Source organism: Grampus griseus (genome assembly GCF_964374135.1).
Source record: "Grampus griseus genome assembly, chromosome: 9".
Classification (NCBI taxonomy): domain Eukaryota; kingdom Metazoa; phylum Chordata; class Mammalia; order Artiodactyla; family Delphinidae; genus Grampus; species Grampus griseus.
The window spans coordinates 20,238,880-20,266,152 of record NC_139003.1 but is presented as its reverse complement, the minus strand read 5'-3'; the positions used below and the strand labels follow the sequence as shown (position 1 = coordinate 20,266,152).

The 27,273-nt window shown below is 47.9% G+C and overlaps 1 protein-coding gene across 5 annotated transcripts in view; it reads right to left on the bottom strand.

Annotated features, from left to right (window-relative positions):
* Positions 1 to 27,273, bottom strand: part of PLXNA4 (plexin A4) — a 607,888-nt gene that overhangs the window by 330,817 nt on the left and 249,798 nt on the right. The window lies entirely within an intron of this gene.

The following is a 27,273-nucleotide window of genomic DNA, read 5'->3' as shown; positions in this document are numbered from 1 at the left end:
TCCTGCCATCCAGCCACGAGGCTCTTGGACCCTTTGGGCTGTTCATCTGAACAAAGATAGTGACTTTGGGAGCAAATTCCCAGCCTTCTGGGACAGAATCCCGAATTTAAACATTGCATGGAAAAGCACAGGGCAAGAATTTAAGTTAAGATCTTGTTTTTAACACCAATATGACTTTTTGTTTAGGAAGAGATTCCCCACCTTCTTTTCCTATTTGAAATTCAACCTCCTTGGTTATAATCTATCATTCAAGAGACACTAGGGGCTTCCCTGGTGGCGCAGTGGTTGAGAGTCCACCTACCGATGCAGGGGACGCGGGTTCGTGCCCCAGTCCGGGAGGATCCCACATGCCACGGAGTGGCTGGGCCCGTGAGCCATGGCCGCTGAGCCTACACGCCCGGAGCCTGTGCTCCACAATGGGAGAGGCCACAACAGTGAGAGGCCCGCGTACCGCAAAAAAAAAAAAAAAAAGAGAGAGACACTGGGAACAAACTGAAGGGCAGCAAATGTGAAGTGGACCAATCATATTTCCTTGGCAGTACGGAGAGGAAAGCCAGGGACAGAGTGAAGAGCAGTAAGTGGGCTACAGTAAATTTGATTTTGTAAGATTCTTTCAGGTGAGGCCCAAGAGGGTGTTAGTGATGCCACGGGAAGAAGATGGATGGGGGTCCAGTCCCGAGGTTGTGTGTGGCCTTATTCCCCTTGGCAATTTTCAATTCATAGTTCCACTCCCCCCAGACATTCGGGCCAATGGTCAGCGTGTTGGAAAATCTGGGCTTGTTTTACCACCAGCCCAAGCTAGCACAGAGCAGAGGGTAGACCCGTGGGAGTAGGGTGGTGGGGAGCCTGACGTGACGTGGGAGGCTCCTCCACAGTTAATATAAACTATCCCAGAACAAAGTGGGAATCATTTTTCAATTATTTGCTGGCTGCAGTTATCCGCATCACGTCTCCCTTCCAGAAGTACAGAGAATTAGAGTTGACTAAATTGCAAATATGCCTGGTTTTCAAACTCACGTTTGTACAAAGAAGTGCGCCCACACCCTGCCCCTTCTCTGCCCCCTTCCCCCTCTGAGGGTCACACACGCACGCAATACAGTCACTCTGCCAGCCTCTGAGGATACGCACGGTGGAGGGGTACCACTCTCACACAATATTTTATGTTAGTTAGCAAATATACCCAGCTTTGTGCAGGTAAACATTCTCACCTTCTGCTTCTGAAAGTCCAGGTGTGGGACTTCCAAGATGGCAGCCAATGGCAAGAATACTTATGACTATGTACAGTTCATGTACAACATAAAAAGAATTCAAATCGTGAATTGGCCAAATATTTTCAAAAATAGCTGCATGGCCACCCCGCCCTCCTGGGTCTCCATCAAGTCCACCCCTGGCATGACAGCTTTGTAGCCTTTGAGAGCTTCAGGTGTCAAAGGGCCCTGGGTGAGGTTTCACCAAGGTGGAGCCAAATGAAGTCAGGACACCTGGAGGTGGGCTGCCACCTTAGCAGTAGATTGGGGGCTTCAAAGCAAGAAGGCAGTGTTTAAACTCAAAATTGTATATATCTTGTCAAAGCTTCCCTGTGCCTGGGTTTCTCTCTTTCCTTCCTTTACTGCATAAAATGGGAAGAATGAATCCTACCCTCTGCTAATCTCACATATCACTCACTATGAGGGTGAATTTGGTTTTTCAGCGAAAAACAAACACAGAGAGAGAGAGATTGAGAAAGAGAGAGAGAGAGGTATTGGAAACCTAAACATTTCAGAACAAAGCCTACATCGCTCTCTTGTAGACCCATCATACCTGCCCACACAACCTCCCTTTGTAAGGCTGGACAAACAGAAAAAATACACAGAAAGGATATAAAATAAAAATAAAAATAAAAAACAATGACTGATAAGAAATATCTTCCTATGAGAGAGATTTGCTATGAGAGAAAAGAGAGAAAGAGAATGCTTGGGAAATTTTCTTATTTGATTTTCAGGAAGATTCAAGAGGACTTTGGTCTGAAAAAAATCAAAGTAAGTAGTATCTAGAGCAGGGGTCAGCAAACTTTTCCTTTAAAGGACCAGAGAGTAAATAGTGATGGCTTTGAGGGCCACACGGTCTCCTTGGCAACCATCCAACTTCCGCAACTACTCAAGCTGGCTCCCAAAACCAGTAGACAATATGCAGGGCACAGATCTAGACTTCAGCTGTACTTTGTCCTCCACTTCTGGTCTAGAAGGGAAGAGCTCAGGTCAGGCAAGTTTAGATGCAGGGCCCAAGTTAAAACCTCACTGAAAGCAGCAGAAGGCATATTGCAAACAATCAAGTTAAAGAAGTAGAGACACACTTGAAAAGCTTTCCCGGAACCTGGATGATAGTAAGGGGAAAAAAATGAGACCTGGACAACACAACCAGGAGACCTAACATATATATGCAGACAATTATCATTACCAACTTTCCTGAGCTGAAAATTTAAGGCTGCAAGTTGAAAGAGTATATTGAAATATAAGGCAAAAGAAATCAGATCAACATGTATACACATCCTGAAACACTTCTTTGGTATCTAGAGAACATTCTATAAACCTTTAGACAAGTAAAAGGAGAAAACCTACAAAGCAATCAAAATCCAATTGGCCTTGGGCTTCTCTCCTGTGTTCATTGCTCAGAGACAATGAAGTAATTTCAACAACTTTGAGGAAAGAAAAATACTCAACCAAGTTGCCATTTACACGTAAGGTCAACAGAATGACACTCTCAGACATTCAAGGGCTTAAAAATCACATTACCAGTATTTCCTTCATGAAAAAAAAACATGTCTTAAAGGCTAATGCTGATCTACCAAAAGACCTATCAAAATTAAGAACCCATAGGTGGGGAATTTGCAGGGTGACACACCCTTGAGCAATGAATAGCTGTTCAAGTTATCTAAATACTTAGTGTAATTTCAATGATGCAATAGTGGAAATGCCAAAAACAATGTTTGAAAGGGATGAATGAATACTGAAATGATCATAATGTAAAAATATTAGTATGAGTCTCAAAACCTAGGTCATATTAGTGAAAACTGGAAAGTTGGGGGAGGGGAAGGACATAAAACCATACTGTTTAATTCTTAACTTTGATGCTTATGGGCTTTAAATACGCTTTCAAAAGCCTAAGGGTAATCGCTATTAAGTTCAAATAGGGTGAATATTTTCCAAATCACCAGAGGGAAGGAAGGCGGAGAAAATCCAATCCACAGAGCAAAAATTAACAGATAAAAAGGAAACAGGAAATAAATGCATTAAAAAGGAAGCCAGAAAGCCTAAAGATACAGAACAGAAGAGCAAAGACTGCATTACAAAATATTAGGCTGTCATTAAAAATCACGTTTGAAAGATATTTAATCACCTGGGGATATCTTCACAATGAAAAGTGGGGAAAAAGCACGATATAAAAATGTGTATGTATTATATATGTTATGTTATCTCAACTATGCGTATATTTAAGGTACATGTTTACAGAAAAAAACACACAAGAATCCACTCTTGTGTCAGTAGTCATTTTCTGAAGGTGGTAAGATTTCAGGTGATTTTTCATTTTTCTTGTTTATTCTTTTTCTACATTTTCCACAAACAATATAGACTGCTGTAATAATTTTTAAAAAGCAATGAGGACTATAAAAAGTAAGTTTTAGGGTACCATGAAATCAAACTGATTATTCTTCCCACCGCAGAGAAGGGGGGGCCAAGAGGAGTTGGAAGATATTATCCACGTGGGTGGGTTTGAGCAATCAGCGGACACCACTGGGCTCGAATCTGGGTTTTCCATCTCCCACTGCCTTCCTGCACTCTTAGCCCTCAGGAGTTTCAGGGCACCTGAGAAAAAAATTCACCATGAAAGCTTTACTTTTCAGAGTCCTTACTATGTGTTTTGTGCCATGTGCTTTAATCCCACAGCAGCCCAGCGGGGCACACTTCACTAGCGCCCCCCCCCCTTTTACAGATGAGAAAACTGAGGCCAGAAAGGAGGAGAGACTCGCTTGAGGATATATGGCTGGGAAGGAAAGCTGTCAGGGTTTGAACCCTGGCAGCCAGCGGACAGCCTGTTTTTTGAATGCCCTTTCTTTCCTTTCTTCTGGAAGCTGAGCAAAACTTGTCTGACTTCATTGCCATTCTTTTCTAATCGGTTCCTTCTTCGCTTTGGCTTAGGAGGACACAACTTACATTCAGCTGGACCTCGAATACAAATGTCCCGGATTCTTGCCCCCAGACCCTGCAAGCCACACCCCATGAGAGCTTCCTGAGCAGACAGACTATCCCTCCAGTCTAGTTTCGGGGGACAAAACAGAACCTAATTCATCACAACTCCACCCACCCTCGAGTCCTTCCCGCATAAACTAACCACACCGCGGAGGCCCGGCAGCCTGGCCGATAGATGCCAGAGTCCTGAATCCGTCCCCACACAAGCTCAGCAGCAGCTACAGAAACCATGCTGGCTGTTAGCCAAATGAATAAAATCCCCTATCTTTGCCCAAAAGGCAGGGGAGGGGAGGGGAGAGCTTACCTCTGAATTGCGATGTTACTAGGACACAGTTTGCTGTAATAGTACCAATTAACATTTCTCCCCCACTCGATAGTTTCTAGTACAGGATAAAAATAGCAATACACGTGGTGTGAGATGCGTAAAATAACAATGGGGATGTGCTTGGGAAGAGCCCAGGTCCGTCTCACCTAGGAAGGAGGGGGAGGCAGGCAGGAATATGAGGGGAGATGTTGGAGGGGATTGCAGAGAACCTGCTAGAATTCCTTAATTCATCTCGCCTTTCTGCACCTTGCTCCTCTTCTGACCTGAGCCGCCAGGTGTGCCCACTGAAGGCACGTGTGGAAGAGTGAAAATGGCATTGGACTCGGAATCGGAGATGTGATGGTTGAGTCCCCACCCTGCCGCTAACAGGTATGTGTGCACCACTTAAATGTGGTAACATATGAAAGGGCTTTGCAAATTATAACACGGGACACAAATTTTAGAGGAGGTCCCTAAGTATCTGGTGGTGGTAGTGATGCAGGTGACACTTGCCAACACAACTCTTACTGCTTACCAAAATGAAAATTGCCCCGAGTTAGCCCCACCGTTCTCAACAGGGTTAAAAGAACACTAGTAGCTCAGATACTCTGTCGCACAAGCTCAGCAGACACCATTCCTGACCTGGCATGCGGGCCAGCACCTGTCTTCAAGGATGTTTCTCAGATGGAAACATCTCATCCTCAAGACAAAGGTGGCCTGGCCAACAGCCATTGTCCTCATAACCCTGAGGTATGCAGCTGAGAGAGACGATGCCCAATCACATTCAAGACATTTCTCGAGGGCTGGCTTCCCTGTAAGTCACTCAGAGCCTGATGCAGCCCCAGGGAGCCCAGGTACCATCTACTGTGAGGGTGTGACAGTGAATCAGTGGAAGTTCTCCTCCCTCTTTTCATCCCCTCGCACACATGCCTCCCCCATTCTCCGGAGGTCCACCCAGGGGACACAGGACACAGCCCAGACACCAGGACAATTTCATCATTCAGTCCAGACCACCCACAAGGCAACTGTGTAGGATGGGGGTGCCCTGTTGTACTCTGTAGGGCTTCCTGCAATCCATGAGGTATCCTAGGAGTCTTGGGGGCCAGTGGGAAGACAAAGAGGCAAGCTCTGAATGCATGTCCCCCTTCCCCTCACCTACCCTGCCAACTTCAACCTGACCTGACTTTTATATTTTATGTTTGACTTCCTTATGAGGTTTTATTCAAAGAAAAAGTTCTGGGCTTCCCTGGTGGTGCAGTGGTTGGGAGTCCGCCTGCCGATGAAGGGGACACGGGTTCGTGTCCCGGTCTGGGAGGATCCCACATGCCGTGCAGCGGCTGGGCCCGTGAGCCATGGCCGCTGAGCCTGTGCGTCCGGAGCCTGTGCTCCACAACGGGAGGGGCCCCAACAGTGAGAGGCCCGCGTACCGCAAAAAAACAAACAACAACAAAAAAAGTTCTCTAAAATGCTTCAAAACCTTTGCTCTAAAGTCTCGTAAGAAGTCTAGGAAAGAGGATCTTGGTGCTTGGACTGGAGCAAAGTCACCTAAGGGCCTCTTCCCCCACCCAAATAATGACAATGTTTTCTAAGTGAGAAAACGTAGTCCAACAGTAACACCATCCAGAATTTCCCTGGACCTGTGGCTACTGAGCCTGAGGACAAGGAATTGTCTCATTCACAGAAAAAGCCCTTCTTCCTCTCTCCTGTGCTGTGGTACCAGGACCATGGCCACCGGGGGTGTCAGCTCAGGCCAATGAGCCCAAATGAGCAAAGTGCTCTCACAGACTTGAAAGGGACATGGGCAGAAGGTTTGGGGGAAGGAAAGAAAGCAGAAAAACCAGGAGGAGAAAACTCCCTGTGGAGCTGGAGGAGAGAGGGGCTGGAAGAGCCCCCGTAAGCCCATCTGCTTCCTTAGAAATGCACATTTTTGGAAAAAGAGGAGGCTCGGGAAGCAAAGATGCCAGCTTAGAGCCAGAGAGCATCCCTTTCAAAGGGAGTAGAAAGCACACGAGCAATGACAGGCCACCGTCCCGGGTGCCCCCACGGCCGGGGGCTGGGCTTCAACTTGGGAAACATCAGGAGGTCAGCCAGTGGGAGCCACGTGGCTCCGCCTCTCTCCCTGGGACATGGAAATACTGAAGCCATCAACCAGATAGGCAGGGAGAAGTCATCCATCACTGCTTAGCTACCAAAGATTTCAGGGCAAGGAGGATGCAAGAGAGAGGGCCTGTTTCAGTCTGAGGGACAGATACGAGGCAGAGGGTACCATCTGATGTTTCTGGGAGGCTGCAGGCAGCATGGATGACCACGGTGTGCTCAGCCTGAGATCAATAAGCGTGATGGGCACGAGCATGGGCTCTGAGGAGTCTGCATTGGGATCCTGCCTCCACGGCTTTAATCGCGTTGTCTTGGGTTAGCCACTGAGCCTCTCTGGGCCTCAGTTTCCTCATGTCCTTGGCAATAACAAGCATGTCTGCTCTGTAGGGCAGTCCTGAGGACTGAATTAATGAATAGGTGCACGTTACCAGAGCAATGTCCACGCTTAGCAAGCACGCACTAAATGTTGGCCAGACGATAAATCCCCCCTGTGCTGGGTTCAGCCCCACTAACTGAGGAGCATGGGGTGCGTAACTCAGGCTCCCAGCATGGCAGCAGGATGTGAACAGCACCCGAACGGCAATCTTCTCTAGGCGCAACGCCCTCCTGTGGGGCATTCACCCCACTGCCATCTCTTCCGTCTTTTCCTTTCCCCGACCCCTCCACTTCCCTCTTCAGTAGTTTCGTAAACATTTTCTGTACTCTTTTCATAAAGTCAAACTGCCAAGCCAATTCTCAAGAAGCCTAAGAGTATGGTCCTGGATGCCGTCATCTGCTCACAAATTCTCAGTTTTCTGAGTAGGAGACTTCCGGGGAGGGCGGGGATGTCACCTGCCTGGAATGCGTTGTAGCCTCTTAGAGAAACTTGCACTGTCACCCCCGGCCCCCTGAGCTGGCCATAGTAGCCATTAGCAACTCCCTAAAGAGCCCCATCAGGTAATACCACCTACCCCGTTTCACACATGGGAAAGCTGCAAGACAGCCCGAGAAGTTCCTGGTGGGGGAAGATCCTCGTGGGGAAAGGGTCGGGGTCCCACAGGCCCTGATTCTCCTGCCTGCTCGCTTGTCTCCTGATTCATAAGTAACCACACAAGAGAAGGAGCTCCCAGCCTCACTCCCTGGAGCCGTTCCCCTAGCTTTGCAGAGTGGCTGGTCTTGGGCCAAAAGAGGTGTGAGGCTCACGGCCTACAATGGGGAGGGCATGGGGCTTGCATTATTTTTCCAGAGCTGCATCAGTCACACACTTTTGTGGTCAAGGTGACCCATTAGGCAAGAGCTCAGGGTTCTGCCTGAGGCCACCAGCCAGAGTTGTTTGCTGTCCCCCTGTAGGGGGGCACGTGAAAGACCTTGGCCTCATTACTACCCTGCTTTGGCCAACCTGGCCCACCAATCCTGGGCTCGGAAAACTGGTCCACTCCCAGGCTGCTCTCATCGAGGGCTTCCTCAAAGGTCTGCTTCACTAGCTCGTTTTCTGGCTTTCAAAAGACACTGGGGAAATTAACACACACGGAGGCCAAGGTTACTGCCCAAGATCACAGAATGTCAAAGCGGTGAACCAGGGACCAGACTTCCAGTCTATTCCCGTGACGGCCCACAGGAGCATTCATAAGTGGTGGGGGCGTATATTGTTTCCGAGTCTTTCTAATATTTTAAATAAGCTCATCATCTAGGACAGTGGTGTCCAAGTGGCCAAATATGCCATCCCTGGATGACAGCGCTGCTGAGAAACACAGCTTCTTGGCAGTGGGATCCTTGCTAGCTCACTTTGGAATGCCAGCATCCCACCACGGTAGGGTTAAAATGTTCCAAATCTCTCAAACTTAATGAAACACCTGTCCCCTCTAACGCCATCAGAGGTAATTACACACGGCTCTCACATGCTCATATACACCCAGCCTCCAACTGGCTCTCTGGCTGCCTCCCTGGGTATACCTGGGTGTGCTCCCCAATCAACCCTGGCGGGACTGAGTTGGAAGAGCCCCTCCTTCTAAATTCTCTGGAAGGACTGGCACAAAACTCTGTAGTCTGGTATCAACCGGGCTTAGATAAGTTTGAAGTAATTATGACGGAGTTAGGAAAATTTTTACTTTCAAACTGTAAAGCTTTATTTATTTATTTTAAATTTTATTGGAGTATAGTTGCTTTATAATGTTGTGTGAGTTTCTACCGTACAGCAAAGTGAATCAGCTATACCTATACATATATCCCCTCTCTTTTGGATTTCTTTCCCATTTAGGTCACCACAGAGCATCAAACTGTAAGGCTTTAAATGACTGATACACACACCCATACACAGGGTATTGTTGAAAACTTATAATTCACATTAACAAGACTCTATTTAGAAACAGTCCCCATTAATCATTTTGTAAATGAATGTTTATGCATACTCCCCACATACTCTACACAAATAATTTTTCCTAACAGTGTTATTAGTGGGCATACTCAGTCCCAGTGAACTGTGAAGGGAAAAAAAGCCTCATTTCTGGAACCCAAAGAGCAGAGGTCAGACAGGAAAGTCCTGGCCTCGTGGTGAGAAAGTAGAAGTGGCAGTCACAGGCCCACACAATGTTCCAGGGTCCCTTTCTATGCCTGCTGTCCTATTACTTCTCTCCCTCTTCCTGCAGGACTAGGTGAAGCAGAATGATAAGTAAGGCCGAGCCAAGCTTTAGAATAAATCATCAAAAATGGCAAACAGGTCCTCTTCCTCTTTTCCAGGAACACACACACACACTATATTTATGTACATACTGTTACACACACATATGAAGAGAAAAGGAATTATATAACACATCAGCTGTTCATTTTCACAAACCCAGTTGAGATCAATCCTGCAATATAGAAGCCTGTGGTGAGAGTCCAGGGACTTCTACAGGCAGTGAGAGAAAAGGCCCACTCTCTCTGAGGCTCAGAACTCACGCCCTGGAATGCCTAGAAGCTTCCAGCATGGAGAGCTACCCGGAAATGTTAGTACCAAGTGTTACTTTCTGGAGCTTCAAACTCCCCACATGCCCCCGCCTCACCCCTACACAGAACTGGATACTTGACGGGGAAGCCAAATTGAGCTCTAAAATGCACACAGGCAAAAGGAACAAAAAAAGTCATTTATATCCATAAAGGCGGAGATAACAATGTATTATAAGGGCATGGGTTTGGGAGTCTGTGTGCCGACAAGCATCCTACCTTTCTGAATACGAGTTTCTTCATGGGTAAAATTGCAGCAAAAATCCCCACCATGCAGGGTTGCTGTGAGAGCCCTAGACGTTCACTGTAAGGTATGGGTAGCAAAGGACACAGCACACAGTAGCTGCTCACTTTTTTCTCATCTTCCAGCCTCTGTCTTCCCTCCCCAACCCTGACTGATGAAGCAGTGGTTTCCACCTTCGAAGCAGAACCAGCTTTCACCGACGATTCACCCAGTGGCTGGAAGTTAGTTCTATTTTGTACACACAAGATTGAAGACGAACTTCACTCTGTTCTAACGAATCCATTAGCCCACTCTAACTTGCTCTGCCCACCTAAAATCACCAAGGACATAAAGGCCCTTTTCTTCTCTTGTTTGATCATCTCATAATGCCAAAATCATATCTTGTTCAACAATAAACCTTAGTAGAAGCTGGCCGTGGTGCTGGGAAATTACAGGAAGGACACAAAAACAGACACACAAACATGGGCCTGGCCAATCACGGTTTCCCAACCAGTAAATAATCAAGGTCGATGGTGACTCCCCCTGGGGGCGGGGACGCTGTTCGCAGCTGTTACAACTGGCCCTGCGTGCTGACAGGTTTCGTTCCAGATCTTCCCACTGGGCTTTGGTAGCTGCTGCACATGCTGCAGGAGACAAAGGCTTCTTTACCTCGTACAGTTAAGACACAGATGAGCTTTCCAGAAGCTTCCTTTTTTTTTTTTCTTCCAAAAGCTCTTCTGAAACCAAGGGAAAGCAAACCTACACATAATGAGACCCCAAATAAAGTCACTGAAACTGATAAGTTCACAGAGGGCCCCTCTCATTCCAATGTCCAAGAGGGAAAGCCCAAAGCTGTCTTGACCAGTCAGGCTTCCTGGGCTCAGGAACATGGAGGACTGTCCTCACCCCATCTGGCTGGGATGGGAGAAGCTGAAGTACTCTGCCTGGGAGCCATGGCAAAGTCTGATGGGATTTTCAATCTTTTTAAATACTTTCCCTATCTTCTCTTTGGATATGGGCCTCCCATTGGTCCTATCTGGTCCCAGTATGCTTCCCTAACTTTTCAACCTCACACTTCTTTCCCCAACAATCTTGCAGATGTGTTAGAGCTATCTCTACTGTGGTAGACAGAATCATAGCCCCTCCAAAGACGTCCACATCTTAATCTCCAGGAATAGAGACTATGTTACTTCTCATGGAAAAGGGGATTTGGCAGGTCTCATGAAGTTAAGGACCTGGGGAGATTATCCGGGAGTATCCACACAGACCCAATCCAATCACACGGATTCTTAAGAGTAGAGACCCTTTCCCAGCTGTGGTCAGTAGGAGATGCACTAGAGGAAAGGTCAGAGAGATGCCACATTGCTGACTTTGAACATGGAGGAAGGGGGCCGTGAGCCAAGGAATATGGGCAGCCGCTGGAAGCTGGAAAGGGTGAGGGAACTGCTTCTCCCCTAGAACTTCCAGAAAGGAGCAAAGCCCTGCTGGCATCATGATTTTAGCCCAGTGAGTGTGGGACTTCTGAGCTACAGAATTGTAAGACAATAAGTCTGTGTTGTTTCTAATACCTGGTGACGTATCTGCTGCTCCCTCCCCTACATTCCCCCAGGGCTTGATTCCTCTGAAGGTGCTGCTGAGTCCTCCCAGCAGGGAAGCTTGTGTGTCTCCTGTTACTTCTGTGGAGCTCTGGCCCAGACCCCTCGCCAGGAGAGCAGTAGTCTGTCCTCTCCTCCAATTTCAGATGGGCCTGCTTCCTTAACGGGACTCCCAAGCCTTGTTTCTAAACAGTAGTCCCTGGAACCCTTCGAGTTCCAAGCTCATTTGTCAGAACGATAGATCACAGACGTGCGGGAGGGTGAGGATGCTCTGGGACCCAATTCAGCTCACGTCCCCAGAGGTGGACTTGGAAAACTTCAACCATCAGTGCTTGCGATGCAAGACAACTGTCCACACACGAGGACAAACGAGGAAGCGGCATGCCATCTCTCCTGAGTCTGGGCACACTCTCTAAGCTGGTTTTTATGCAGAATCTTTCAGCTCAGGACAAAGGTGGGGTCATACGCACAAAAGCAAATCTTTAGAACAGGGAATCCGGAAAAGCAGAGGTGAGAACTGTCAGAGGAGAAGGAAGCACCTCTCACCAGACAGAGGTGGTGGCGGGAGCCGGGGCACATGTGGGACTCGCCCGCAGCCGACTACCTCCCAAGCCTGCCAGGGGCCCTAGAACCAGGTTCTGGGCTGTCAGCAAAGACAGATTTAGCACCAATGATCTCATCTTGCAGAACACCCCCAGGGCCTCCAAGTGCTCTGGGAAACATCACTTTGACAAGCTGGAAAGTGGACGTCACTGCTGGTCCCATAACGTAGGTGGAGGGCACAAGGGTCCCTCCCTCGGCTCACGCAAGAGGAGCAGGAGCAGATGACGCCAGGGCGTGGGAGCAGAGGGCAGGCTGGGTGAGGCCTAGAGCACTGCCACCCTGCTCCACCCCAGCCTGGACAGCCCAGGTGCTGTGAGCTGGTGCTTTACGGTGAGTCCACAAATACCAGGCGCCTTGTGGTGAGCAGCGAGCAGTAAGAGACATCCTGACTGTAAGCCGGTGGCTCACATCCCTGCAAACCTCCACTCGTGCTTATACCAGGACATGCTGTGATAGGGGATTTATAAATGCAGCAGCGGCAGAAGGTGGGGGAGGGCTGGAGCTCATTCCCTCTGTTGTTTGCTGCAAATAAGACCAAAGCCCTGCAAAGGGCCAGGTGGGGCAGGGGGTGCAGGGATGACTGTCCCGTGTCCCTCGAAGTGAGCCAGCAGCAGAAGGATGAGAATCTGTCACTGAGGGCAAACCCAAATTTCTCCCTCTCTGTGGTCCCCCAGTTGGTTTCCTAGCTTATCTTAGCTGGGGACTTCCGCTGGTCCGTTCTCCTGAGGTTTTTCAGTGTGTTTCTCAGGCAGATTCTCCCTCAAGAGCAGAGAAGCCACAGTGGCTCCTCTCCAATGCTGCCCCAAAAGTCCCAGGAGGGCAGTGGTGGGCAGGCCCTTTGTCTGGGATGAGGACCCCTGGCTCCTGCTTCTGCAGCCACGGGACAGGGCTCCACGGTCCTTCCTGATGAAGGGAGGTATGAAAATTCTAAGAGAATGGTCTGGATACCTCGCAAATAGAAAGAAATACATTTCTAAATATCAAATAAACGTTGGTACTTCTAGAAGGTAGGACACACAGAAGACAGTGGTCCCTCTCACACTGCTAAAGGTGATGGATAGTGATAGAAAATAAAAGTTGTCAGATAAGAAAGGCCAGGTTTATATCCAAACCCACCAGAGGTGAGTTCCATGTCGGATTTAGTCATATTAGAGACCATCAACTCCCAGAGAAGAAGGGCTGTGAGTCTGATAAATTCCATATTGGGAAGTGCCAATGGGATGTAATGAGGGTCTGTCAGAGAAATAAATCAAAACATACTGAGAATTCGGGGTGACCACCAAAATAAAATTCCTTCTGCCAAACACAGCATAGACAACCATTGTGGCTGAAGGAAGGAAAGTTCTACAAGCAATTTAAAATGGAACTGACAGCATCTCTTCAAGTAAAGACGTCAGAAAAAGCTGCAAAGAGAAACTGTGATACAGGGCAAGAAGCCGGCGTTGGGGCTACATAGCAAGACCCAGAGGGTAGAGGCAGGGTCCGCCGCAGGAGCAAAGAATCCTTAGAGAGGGTCTGACCCAGAGCACCGCGCCAGCATCCCATCACACACACGTATGCACACACACACACATAGGCACACGTCCCTACAGCACTGGGGCGTTCGGAGAAGAAACAAAATTAGTTCAGACTGTGAACCATTTATCCTGTAGAGGAAAAATGAGATTTTTTTCCTGCTGTTCTTTTAATTAAAAGTTAGCTCATAAATCAAATACCTTGTTTCCAGGCTGCAGGAGGTGGTAGGAGGAATCCCAAGCTTTTCAGATCTGAGCATGCCCTGTGCCCCCTTCCCTCACCCACATTGGGCACCCCGCCCGTTACAGCACTTCAGTGTAGTAGCAGCCCAGGGAGGAGCCAGGGGTGGCTTCCTGAAGTTCTTCCAAAGAGATCTTGAGCGTATATGCGCACACACACACCAGACACACACACACACACACACAATTAAATCCCACAAGGACTGGTTAGTGCATCTATTTGGAGCCTCCGAGGTTCCCCTGGAGATCTTCTACCCTCTGCTCTTCTACCACGCCTGGGTTCACATGAGTGACATCCATGGAGTTTGAAGACTCTCCTTAGAAGTTTACCAAGCACAGAAAATCATTTGATCCTCACCATCTTTTCTACTTGTTTTTTCATCCTACTGAATCAAGGAATGCTCTCCAGATGTGAAGTACTATTATCCTCAGCTCATTCATACGAGAGATGGAGGGTGCATACATTAATATGCTAGTTGCTCAAAAGGTGAAATATGTGTAGGCAAACAATTTGTCCAAAACCAGGAGTGCAGCCAGCAACAAAGTCGAGATTTCCCAGCTGTCGCTTCCAACTCTTCATGTGACATGCCGGTCTGGTTTTAGCAGTTAAGAGGCATGGACAACCCCTGATACAGACCTGGGCAGATGCTTGGGCACAAAGCCTGTGGGGATGCCTGGGAGCGAACGAGGGAAGCAGTAGGGTAGCATCCAATGGCACCTTTTGCCGCTTCTTGCCTTCCTCTGGCTTAAGAGGATGGCTGCCATGACCACGGAGGGAGTTTATCACTTTTTCATTTTCAAGCTACTCCTCACCAAAGCATCTTAAAGCATTTGTGCACCCTCACTCACATGCCTTCATATTCTGGGGAGAAATGAGGACAAAGAAAGGGGACCCCTTATAAGAAAGGGAATGAAGACAGAGTTTTGTTTTAGCTTCCCTTCTAGAATCTACCCACAATGCCATGAGCCTCTCTCTCCCTGTGTCCCCTCACCCAACCCAGCTATTTCCCTCTGATCCTGCCCTGGTCAGAGAAAGAGTCCAGACAAAAACAAAGGTCAAACAAGGAGCAAAGTTCCCCTTTCCCCTGTCCTCAGACCCAAGTCCCTCAAAAACAATCAGATTTAAAGCATGGAGATTAAATTATCACTAAGCTAATTATGGGAATCACACTTAGGCTGGGGCTGGCTGCCGGGAAGCAAGGTCAGCAGGCAAGAGGCATTAAAATTAAAGGCAGATGCATGAAGCACTTCAAAAAGCAACTGGGAGACTCATTACCCACCCATCCCCCAACCACACACACACACACACACACACACACACACACACACACACACACACACACACACACGGGGGAGAATGAAACCACTCTGATATTTGAGGCGCTGTCCATCTGGGAGATAGTCACAGCATTTGATAGCTAAATAGCTCCACTCTGTCATCATCTCGAAGCCAAAGTGGGCGAGTCAGAGGTAAACTGATTAGATGGCGTGCTGCTAATTTCCCAGAGAGAACGTGAGGGAGGTGGGTGGGGCTCAGTCCAAGAGAGCAGATCCCAGGGAGGACCAGCCCCGGGCTTGAGCGCAAAGAGAAGGGTCTGGAATCTGAACTATGGCACAGAGGAAAGTACCTACAAAACAAAAACAGACTCACAGACATAGAGACTTGGCGGTTGCCAGGTGGGTGGGCTGGGGGGTTAGGGAGTGGGATGGACTGGGAGTTTGGGGTTAGTCGATGCAAAGTATTACATTTAGAATCGATAAACAATAAGGTCCTACTGTGTAGTACAGGGAACTGTAGCCAATCTCCTGGGATAGACCATAATGGAAAAAAATATAAGAAAAAGAACGTATATATGTGTATAACTGAGTCACTGTGCTGTACAGCAGAAATTAGCACAACACTGTAAATCAACTGTAATTCAATAAAAAAATTTTTTTTTAAAAGAGAAGGGTCTGGATCCTAAGTGTGTGTGCACACATCAGCATGCATGGGATTAAGTACATGTGCATGTTTATGACATGAATGTATATGCACATGTGGGAGAGGGCTCACAGTCACGCATATGTGGGTATATCTCTTACCCACCTGAAAATAGAAGGTGACGAGCTTGGAAAGGATCAGAGGGCTCCTCCTAGCATAGCTGCAGCAGGGCAACTGCTTTCTGTGATTGCCAAGGCCCTTCCAATCGCTGTCACTAGCTCAGCCAGGAAAATACATATCATTTTACCCAGTTATGGATGCTCAATGACTCCTCAGACATCATCAATGTGATGTAAATTTAAGACATGTCAGCCAAAAAACTGGCAATCTACAGAATGAGGTTGAGGGCTAAAAATCAATGTTTTTCAAACCAATCTGCAGGACGGCTTCCTCCATTCAGGATTCCAGCTCTGCACTTCTGCCTTTTCCAGAGAGGAGCAGATGGCGGGGAACCCTGACAAGGAGGTCTGTGAGCTGGTCCTGAGTCAGTAGTCAGCTTTGGAACCGGAATTCCCAGATTGGGTTTCTTGCCTGGAGGATGAATTTCAAGGGCCAGGGGTCCTGCCTATGTCCAGGGTGAATGTTTTGGAATTCACAGTCAGAAAAGCAGAATTCAGAGGGGAAGTAGGAGAATTTTGGGGGGTTAAATTAATTTGGAAGAAATGGGGAAAATTCATTTGGAAGGCTCCATTTAATTGTAGTTAAGAGAAATGATGTAACAAATTTGGATAATTTAATTATCCCAAGAGACATCTGCTGAACACAATCTAATCTTTGTATTTAAGTAGAAAAGTACCCTCACTCTGTAGGAAAACTGGATGCAGGGAAACACAAACATCCAGAGCCTAACAAATGGAACGATCTGAACAATTCTAATTTCAGTTTCAGAAGAAAAAGCAAATCACAGGAAAACAAGCTGATAGAGGATTTCATTTTTTAAAAAATCTCCAACACTATGTCTGGGCTTGATGACATAAAATCAGCCATATCCTGTATTTTTCATACCTCTTCTCCAATATTAAGTAAGAAGACACCATGTGCTCATTAACTCAAGAAACACCTAACACATTATGGATGGGCCATGTCGATATGTCTGGATTCAGTGCGATGTTCACAATAAGAATCCTTAGAGTAAACTGTATTATTGACAAAATATTCTCTGCCTCTCCCTCCCACCTCCCTACACATATACGCACCAGGCCTCTTCCTGTGGCGAGGATACACTCTCCACACCATTCCCTTTGGCTTAGCCAATAAAATGTGAGGGACAATGACATGTGCCACTTCCAAGCAGCAGCATTAACAGCCATCTCTCTTTTCCTTCTGCCAGGAAGGAGATTGGCATGTCTTCAGCTTCTGTCCCAAATAAATGACATAGAGCATAGCTGCTGCCAAGCCAGAGTGGACATGGACATGAGCTGGAAACGAGCTCATGCTGTTGTTGTAGCCACTTAAATCTGGGGGTCATTTGTTACTGCAGCATGACTTAGCCTAAGCTAGCTGATACACCTACACTTACACACACACACACACACACACACACACACACACACACACACACACACACACACACACACACACACACACACACACACGTACTATAAGACCCTTAGACCCAAGAGTCAATCTTCAAATACATTTTTTACTTAGCGTTTGTTACCTTCAGGAAAGCGCTGTGCTGGGCACCTATCTCTAACTGGAAAAGGCTTAGACACGCTGGGGGAAAGATCCAGATGTGTTAATAAATGTATTTTTTATGTGAAGAAAATGAACAAATTCCTCTCAGGAAGAATTCTCAGATTTTGAAACCTTCTATTGCCTATGATTTCTGGGTAATCAAAATGTGACTGAATAAAAACTCAAGTTGGTAAAATAGATACATTCGGAGGCTATTAATTTTAGAAAAGGATTCTTCAGTTTAGAAAAGGATTTATTGGTTCCTTTGATGAACTCGTATCTCTTAAGCCCGTGACCTTTCCATCGGGTTAAGAAGCCCACAACCTAGTTGAGGCAATGAAGCAGTCAGTCTACCTGCATCAAGGTGGCCTTGACCCTGCCCAGCTCATGGAGGAGTCTAGCACCCCAGCTGCCACAGCGGCACTTGAGGCCAACAGCGTGCAATTTCAGGTCCATACAGGGCCTCAGCTGATCTTGCCTGATTAAACCTCATGGGATCTAAGAAAGATGGATTCTGTGAATGAGGTTTAAAATGTTAATTTCCTCTCCCGAGCCTGGTATGTCTGGGGGAAGACCCAGAAGAGCTTTAATCATAAAGATTATATAAGACATTCTATGCATGCTCATCTAAAGCATTTAAAATATGGTTATAAGTACATACAACTTCTCAAAAGCCTGTGCACCCATCATGGAAAATATCTGTAAAGGGATCCTGTATCTGGTAGAAAAGCATGGATAAATGCTGTGCTCTTTTGGGGAAGGTAGGACGAAAGGGAAGGAGCTGAGTGAACACTGCGGGGAATGCTGGCAAGTTAGCAGAAGGACCAAGTTAAAGAATTTATCCACTCACAGATCTTTAAGAATGAACCAAACATCTCTAACCACCTTCACTGTTATCAGAAACCACCAAGCCTGTAAGATACCCATGTGATCTTAGGTATAATCCTGCCTGAAACAACACTTGGCAACTGAGATTCCCACTGGGAAGACCTGGAAAGCAGCAAGATTTGGTGTAGCTTGTGGATGCAGTGATGAGAGCGGGTCATAAGGTGGCTTCAGCATCGTTCTGGTCTCTCAAGTCCAACCATTCATTGAGGGCACTCTCAAGTTCGGCTCCCCCAGCCCCGGCACACTCTCAATCTGGTGGGAGAAGTGAGTGGTTAAGCAGAAAGACAGTCCATCTCCCTGGTGAGAGCGGAATGGGGGAGCCTCTTCCTGTATGTCTTCCCTTCCACCCTGCTTGCTTCCAAGGCCTCTGGAGCCTTGGGGGAGAGGGGGGAGGAACCTTCTGGAAGGGGACTCAAAGGAGGTCCCAGCAGAAAAACTAGGATGAGGGAGGCACTGGGGATGCCAGAGAGTGGTCCTAAGGAAGGGAGAGCCTGTGGAGGGGGGAGGACCCCTGAGCCAACACCCACTGCTCATGGATCCACTCGTTGGCCCACTTTTCCTAATGAGACTCACACGGGCACCAACAGGGCAAAGCAGGTCAACAGAGTAAACCAACTGATCACAGTGTCCCTCAAGCCACCAAATCTATAAAGAAATCACGGAGCCAGAGCTGCCTCGTGACTTACTACCCCACAGTCATCCGGGGTAATTGGTCAAGATAACATCTGAGAGTGGACCTGCCTGTGTTAAGAGTCCAATGCTGCACAGCGACAGGCAGCAAAGGTTAAGAGCTGAGAGAGTAAATGTGGGGTGAGTAGGTCCAGGACAGAGAAAAGCCAGGAGGCTCGGGTGGAGGAGACTGGCATTTAGAAAGAAAAGGAAGGTTGGAGGGGCTGGTGGAGGTAGGTGCTAAAATGACCAGGGGTCCAAGGAGATGGTATAGTTAGGTCCTCAGCTGCAGAGGACTTGCTAAGCAGTTATGGGATATGACTCAGTTTGCAGCTGTCTAGCAAATGAGAAAAGACAGGGATGTTGGCCGAGCAGCAACAGGAAAAGGAATCAAGAACCACTACACACAGTCCCACAGGCTGTTCGGAGAGAGAATTCTAGTGAGAACCCCAAAGACAAACACCCCAAATGAGTCCTGGGTGGCAGGTCAGTGGTAAGTGGAAAAGCACAGCTTGTTTCCCGGAAAACTTCGGGCCCTTCCCCAAGGCCACTGCCCGCTCTGCTGCGGGATGGGCTCCAGCATAATTGCCCCTTCGGAGGGAAGTTGTCCTTGGAGGGAGGTTGGTGATGAGAGAGCTGCTGTGTAGATGGGAACCCCACAGTCTCTCAGGTGGGAGCCTCTTCCTTAGTATTTCAATTTAGCCGGGACCCTTGTGACTCAAAATGTGAGGGGCGGGACTTCCTTGGTGGCGCAGTAGTTAAGAATCCACCTGCCAATGCAGGGGACATGGGTTTGATCCCTGGTCTGGGAAGATCCCACATGCTGCGGAGCAACTAAGCCCATGTGCCACAGCTACTGAGCCTGTGCTCTAGAGCCCGTGAGCCACAACTACTGAGCCCACGTGCCACAACTACAAAGCCTGCACTCTAGAGCCCGCGAGCCACAACTACTGAAGCCCACGTGCCTAGAGCCCGTGCTCTGCAACAAGAGAAGAGTTCCCTTCTCATCGTCTTTCCTGCCAGCTCTAATTCACAGGAAAATGACCCTTTCCTAAATAGGTGATCCTTCAAAGAGATCAGTCAGGAGGCATGGATTCTCCATGCACACAGAGCTCTCATCAGTTCCCGACTTGAAACGTAAGTCTCTCTCATCCACCCTTATAAACCACCACTGTTTCCATAAGATCAGCAGAGCCCCCAGGACGGTCCCCGCATGCTCCCAGACCTCCTGCTGAGGATGGTGCGGCGCCCTCTCTGGCCCTGTGGGAGTGGCAGGCCACTTCGCTCCTTCCTGCTCATCCTCTGGGTTCTCTACTATGTCAACCAAAACGTCTGGGAGCCAGCAGTCAGGATTCAGTGCTGGGGCCACTTTGGCTCCTGAGCAGAGCTGTGCCCCTTCCTATATCACTAAAACTCAACTTGAACTTTAAAAATATTGGTTCCGGTATCCCTGATGGTCCAGAAACAAAGCCCTCGTGTGGCAGGCAGCCTCTAAGATGACCTCAATGACCCCTGCCTCCTGGTATTCCTGCTTTGTGGACGCCCCTCCCCTGAGTGTGGGCTGGACCATGTGACTAGCTTCTAGTGAACAGGATGATGCAAAAGTGATAGGATGACACTTCTGAAATTAGCAAGAAGACTGGCTGTCATCATGCTCGCCGTCTCTTGGTTCTCTCTCTGTCAGCTGCCATGTGGTGCGAGCGGCCGTCACGACGGAGAGGCCCACATGGCAAGGGACTGATGTCTCCAGTGAGGACCTGAGGCCTTGTACTGCCACGTGCTTGATCTTGGAAGAGGATCCTCTCCCAGTCCGTCCTTGAGCCTGGAGATGGTGGCTGCCCCAGCCAACACCTTGACTATAGTCTGTGCGCAACCCTGAGCCAGAGGACCTAGTTAAGCCGGGCCTGGAATCCTGCCCCACAGACCCTGTGAGGTAAGTGTTGTTTTAAGCCTCTAGGTTTCAGAGTCATCTGTTACACATCAATCCATAACCAATACATTTGTGTCCCCTGGGGACAGGATAGAAGGCATGGAGTGAATGCAGGAGACTCGAGGAGCTCTTTTAGAAGTCACTGTGAACGTCTCTATGAGAAACCAAAGCTGCCGGAAAGAGCACCAGGACACCACCAGGAAGTAAGCCCAGTGGCCACATTCACAGGAAGTCACTTGAGAACAAGTAGGAACTATAAGAAGACCCCTAATCAGAGCTTCAGCTGGTGGGCTCTGAGTCAATCTGGCTACCACTGCCTTCCCCATCCGTGGTCCTGTCCTTGCTGAGAGCTGCCACTGGTATCACCATCTGGATTCTATTCTCTTCCCATCCAGAGTCTATCAGCTATGAGCCCAACAGTGAGGGGACCATTTACAGCTGGGGGCCCATCTCCTCCTCTTGCTTTCTGCTTCCTCCCTCTTCCTCTGGTACATCATGTCTTTTATCCTTTCCCATATTTGTTGTCTTGGTTACATGGCCAGACTCCTGATATGCCGCTAGTTTTCATTTTAATGATACGTTCTTGTAAAGCACAATATTTTACTTCAGTCGCATGTGTGACTGGATGAATTCCTCCAGCGCGTCTGGCATTTGAGCATCAGCTGACTGAGTGCGCTCTATGATTTGGGGTGTTCCTGCAGCACCTTCTTCAATTTTCATGTCTGCGTTTTAATTTATGATCAGGATCATTCTACACAAATGTATATATATATATACACACGCACATATGATTCAAAAAAAATGGCACACATGTATCAATTAATCTTGAACTGGCAAAGCTCACCTAAAACCATCTCCTTAAATCATGTGCAGTAGCAATGATCGTTTGGAAAATAGGATGACAAATGTTCCCAGGGTAGCATTTTCTGGGGATCTCAAAGTGTGTCTCAAGAGGACACCAGGAGGAGAATGAGTCTAAGCCCCAGCTCTTGGCATCGAACTGCCTTGGGAGGGTCTGCAGCAGATGTGGAATTGGGAGGACACCACCCCAACCCCACTCAGGTCAGCACTGGTGACCACTTGGGATCCCTACCACGGACCTGCAGGGACAGTGGGTGAGCCTCAGGGCCAAGTAGTGAAAAGTAGGATAGGATAAGAAAATAGTGCCAGTGAGGACACATTTACGCAAAAAGGATGGTTGAGTGAGGGCTTGACATTGTTCAAGAATATAAGATATACCCAAGAGGATACTGTCAAGCTTAGCTGGTTTCCGTATCTCCTGGGTACAACACGGACAAAAAGGCCTACGACCTAGCGGAGGAGATTGAAACGAGGTGGGAGGAGGACCGTGAGATGTGGACGGGTAGGCACAAGGTGAAGCTGGTCTGAAGGCCAGTCCCAGGATCCCCAGGCTTGAAGGACTGAGGACCCAACAGCTGTCTCTCTGTCCCTGCTCAGATGTGAAGTCAGAGGAAGGAGGGGGGCCCCCTGGAACATCTGCTGTGCTCTTCTGTCTACGACACCCTCAGCCTCAGCTGAGGCTTAATTCACTTAACTCACAGGTTAAGATCTATACAGGCTTACTACTTGCAAAACCAGGGGTGGGAAATGCAAAAACAGAACACGATGAAAATAATCAAAAAAAAAAAAAAGAAAAGAAAAAGAAGCTTTGATGGACTCCTCCCATAATGGAAATTGTCCAGCATTGATTCTTCCATATTTCTCTTCTGCTTGGGTATCTAAACACATGCAAACTGGCCAGCAGCTCTGGTTTGAGAAACTCCTAACATGTCAGAGCAAACTGACCAAACCCTACACCAGGTACACTCGGCCTCTGCTCTGATGGCAGGGCCCTGGGCAAGTTGGAGTTCCAGCTGTATCTCTATTGGATTTTGTGATGCCTCCAGCCATCTGGAGAGCCTTATCGGGCATGAATTTCTTTTTAGTTAAAGTTGATTTAAATTTCCAGGTGAATGTTAAGGAGAATTCTCAGATACACTGAGGACGTTGCAGGGCAGGGGCCACGCATCTCTGATCTGGTATTGCTCTGTGACTCAAGCATTACAGAGACACATACACACAGCACCCATTCCTGAGAACTTATGTTCAGAACGACACAGCTTCAGGTGGGTCTCCCTCCACCTCTGGCTGGTTGCCTTTCTGGACCCACAGTCAGGGCCTACAGAACATGAGCAGATCCATTTCAAACAGGCTCAGACAGAGAAAGACAAATATCATATGTATCACTTATGTGTGGAATCTTTTAAAAATAGGATACAAATGAACTTATATACAAAACAGAAATAGACCCACAGACATAGACAACTTATTATTACCAAAGGGGAAAGGCGGGGGAGGAATAAATTAAGAGTTTGAGATTAGTGTATACATACGTCTATATATAAAATAGATAACCAATAAGGAGCTACTTACTGGCATAGCACAGGGAACTACGCTCAATGTTTTGTAATAATCTGTAAGGGAAAAGAATCTGAAAAAAGAAAAGATAGATAGATATGTATAACTGAATCACTTTGCTGTACACCTGAAGCTAACACAACACTGTAAATCCACTATATTTAAATAAAATAAAATAAAACAAAACGTAAAAATAATTCAAAGAGGCTCAAGAGAAAAAAATTAGGAAGACTGAATTAATCTGCATGACAAGTCCCAAGAAGAATGACTTTGTGTCATCTACTGCTGTTGACCCTCCATGCTGACACACACCCAATTCCTATCCAGAGGGGCTGGTATGGCATGGTTTGCCCATGTGTGTGCTCACATGTGCACACACGCGCATCCTACGACAAGCCACTAGCAAGGGCCAGCCAGGGTTCCGCTTAACCAACATCCATCAAGTGTTCTGCCCCTTCGTGTGAGCAGTTCAACCTAACCAAACACCCAGGAAAGACGCAATCACAAAATGAAAGGAGCAAGCACACCTCAAGTAGAAGTTTATGATGTTTTGGTTCACAATGAACATTACTCTCCCCCTAACGTCAGGCAGTAATTCACTGCTGAACAGCAGCCATAAAATATGATCACTTAGTGGTAAAAATGTAACAGAGACAGAGAAAGCAGGGTGGACTTTTGGCTGGAATATTCAAGCAAAGAGGTCTCGTCCTTCTGAGGCAACACTGACCTCGTTAGCCCAAGCCGGTTCAAAGTTTTCCAGATTTAAACGGACATCTTAAAGCAAATCAGGATGGTGTTTGCCTTAAGAGTTTTCCCTATAGTTGAAATTGCAATAGTCTGTGACTTATTCCTAACTTCCTAGGCACCTCCTGATGACTGGAGCATTTATGTGCCACATTTCTTAACAGCCCATGGAAAAGGATGCCAATGCCAGCTGCGGCACACACACATCAGAAAAAATAAGACGTCCAAATTGGTACTTTCCTCACCTCCTTTCCCCCTGCCTCATGTGATGTGTGCACTAAAGGAGTGAAATTATGGTCATCAGAGACAAGGTCGCAAACGATGGGGACCCACACCTTTCAAACAAAATGAAAAGGCAGTAATTTTGAAGGCAGCCCATGGATAGCTACAGTCTAGCTCCTGGACCCCTGAAACTCACAGTAAACTCCCTTACTCTTAGCAAACCTCCCAACCCCCTCCCACCCAGCCTTCCCACCTTGAGTCCCTTGTCATTTTGCAGAGAACTTCCGCGAGGCCCTTGATACACACGGGAGATTATTACAGGGCTCAGAGAAACCAGCTCTGTAATTACGGCGACAGTGTGATTTCCATTATTCTCGCCCCCTGGTTGCAGGAGCTCACAAAACTTCCTGCTAAGTCCTCCTGCAGTCCCAGAGCTTTTCATGGCTGGGCCTCTGCCCAAAAGGTGAATGGGGTCCTGATAACCTCTTGGAAAAGCAAGGCAGAGTTATTACAAGGAAAGGGGAGTGGTGCTCAGCGAGCAAGGGTGCTGGGAAATTCTATTGTTTAGAAAAAATAAATAAACTGGCCAGTTTCGCTTTTTATTATTTCAAACAACAGACTCGGCGGCCCAGCTTTCCTTTACCAACTCAGACTGTCCCCCTGGGCCAGCTGTGCTGAGTCTGCAGGAGGGTAGCTGAGCTTCAGCTAAACTATTAAAAAGGCTCCCGCTCAGAGCTCGTGGAGCAGAAAGTTTGGCTGCCCTGATGGCCTGGCTTTCCCCGGGAGGGCCACTGGCTCATTCCGCCCCCACGTGACCCTCTGGTCTTACCTCTCAAATGTTTATGCTTCACCAGTCCCACTATAGTTCTGGAAATTAAATGTAATGTCCCAGGTGGCTGAAACAGAACTGTTCTTATATAAGCCCTCCCACCCCCGCGAAGTAAAAGATGAGAAAGGCCAGCCCACGGTTTATAAAGTCCCAAGGCTCCCGCTCAGGGGTTGCCTGTCATTGCTGGCCTGGCTGACCTCTGGGGACACTTCAAGGCAAGGCTTTGCCCACAGCCTGCCCCATGAGGGATGTCTGTGTGCACTTGGCCTGCCCAAGCTCCTGGAGGTGTCCTCAGGCCATACTCATGGAGATGGGCTGCACTCTCACCTCCCATCAGGAGGCCGGCTTCCACAGGGGAGAGGGAGCCAGCCCCCATGAGCCTCTGTCCACCCTCTGACCAAGAGCACACATTTGCCAGTCGACTGTCTTGGGTTTACGATGCAGCCACGGCCAAGAAACATCTTCCCCCCCGTCGCCAAGAGAAAACAACTTTCTGTTCTGTTGTGTGCACTGAATTTTCAAAGTTTATTTCACTGACACCATATACCAACCTGCTCAGACAATAGCAGGGAAAAAAAAAAAAAACCTACAGGGTCTACTCGGTCTGGCCAGAAAGTGAAGGATCCTCTGCACCTGGTAGGAAGTTTAGGGGGTGGGCATGTTTCAGCACATTGCAGGAAGTCACCTCTCCCTTGCACTGAGATTGGGCTCCGTAGAGACAAGAGCTAAAGCACCCCAAATTTCCTTCTTACGTATTTACCCTCAACAGGACTTATTCACCCATCAGGGCAAGCAAAGCAGGTCAAGACATTTCACTGTGTGAACTGCATGTGGGAAGGCTTTCGGTATTCAGACTTCGCTTTGCCAGCAAATCAAATTCCTTGACTCTTAGTGAAGAATGAAGTCATCTGAGCAGCTAACGGAAACGTCCCCGCGGTCCCTGCTCTACAGCCCGTGGACTTCCCTCCTCGATTTATACTGAGGCTTATCAGACACAATTTCAGCAAGCTTGGTTATCTGATTTCCTAGCTCACTGAAAGCTGGAAGCCGCAGACTGAGGGAGGAAGAAAGGCGCTGATGTGGACCAGTACTTCCTGGCAGCATCTGGAAGTGCTGAGTGACACGGTACACTAGAAGAAGAGCCGGGAAGGCTACAGCGATCAAACACAACACACCTACACCTCCCAGCATCTTCCCCGGGCGTCCGCGAACCCTGTTCAACATGTGAGTAATAATCTAAACGAGAAGATCAAGGCGGCAAGAAAACATTCAATTGTGTTTAATATATTCTTCACAGAAGGCAGACCATAAAATGTAATTCTTAAAGCTATGTGGATGATGGTTAAATTGTTTGTTAACTTGACACAGAAGGCAGCACACTACGATGAGGTGGGCAATCCCAGACACGTGGCATGTTGCCTGCATCACCCTTGCAGCGTGCCACGGCGTTTCCCCAACACATGTTTCTTCTTCCAGCTGCTATGCATGTAACTGTTCCACGCACATTCCCAACCCCCACACCCTCTGCTCCCCACCTCTCCCCATCCAGCCCCACTGCCTGTTCCACAGAGACGTACACTCTAAAGAAAAAAACAAGTGCTGAAATGGGCTGTCACACAGTAGGATGGGAGAACAGGCACAGTCCCTAGATTTGCAGAGAGCACTTCCCCTTGACCATCCAGCGAATACCCACAAATACAGCAAAGAGAAGAGCAGCCATCAAACTTCAGTCTCAGATCAGGCAGCGCCACTTTATCCATGTGAATCACACAATCTCCAGTGAATTCCAAGGGAAGCCCAATTAAAACAAGCAGGACCTCCACACGGAGTCATCAATATTTCCCAGGGAAAAGACTCAAGTATGATTATCAGCCAACAGAAAACAGGACCTACTGCCTAGAGTCTTGGAAAGGCTTTTATTCCAACAAGGAGGGCACCCTATGGGGCCAGCACCAACTCACTGAGACAAGAACCCAAGCAGAGGTGGGCGAGAAAATAGTTCTGGATAGATAGGGGCCCCCAACACGGCGGACGGGACAAGGCCACCCAGTGCCCCTGAAGCCAGCAAGCTTCTGGAGAACGAGGAGGAAAACTCACGTCCCCAGATCACACGGTTCTACTCCCCCTAGGGCAGTTCTGTGCCCCCAAAACA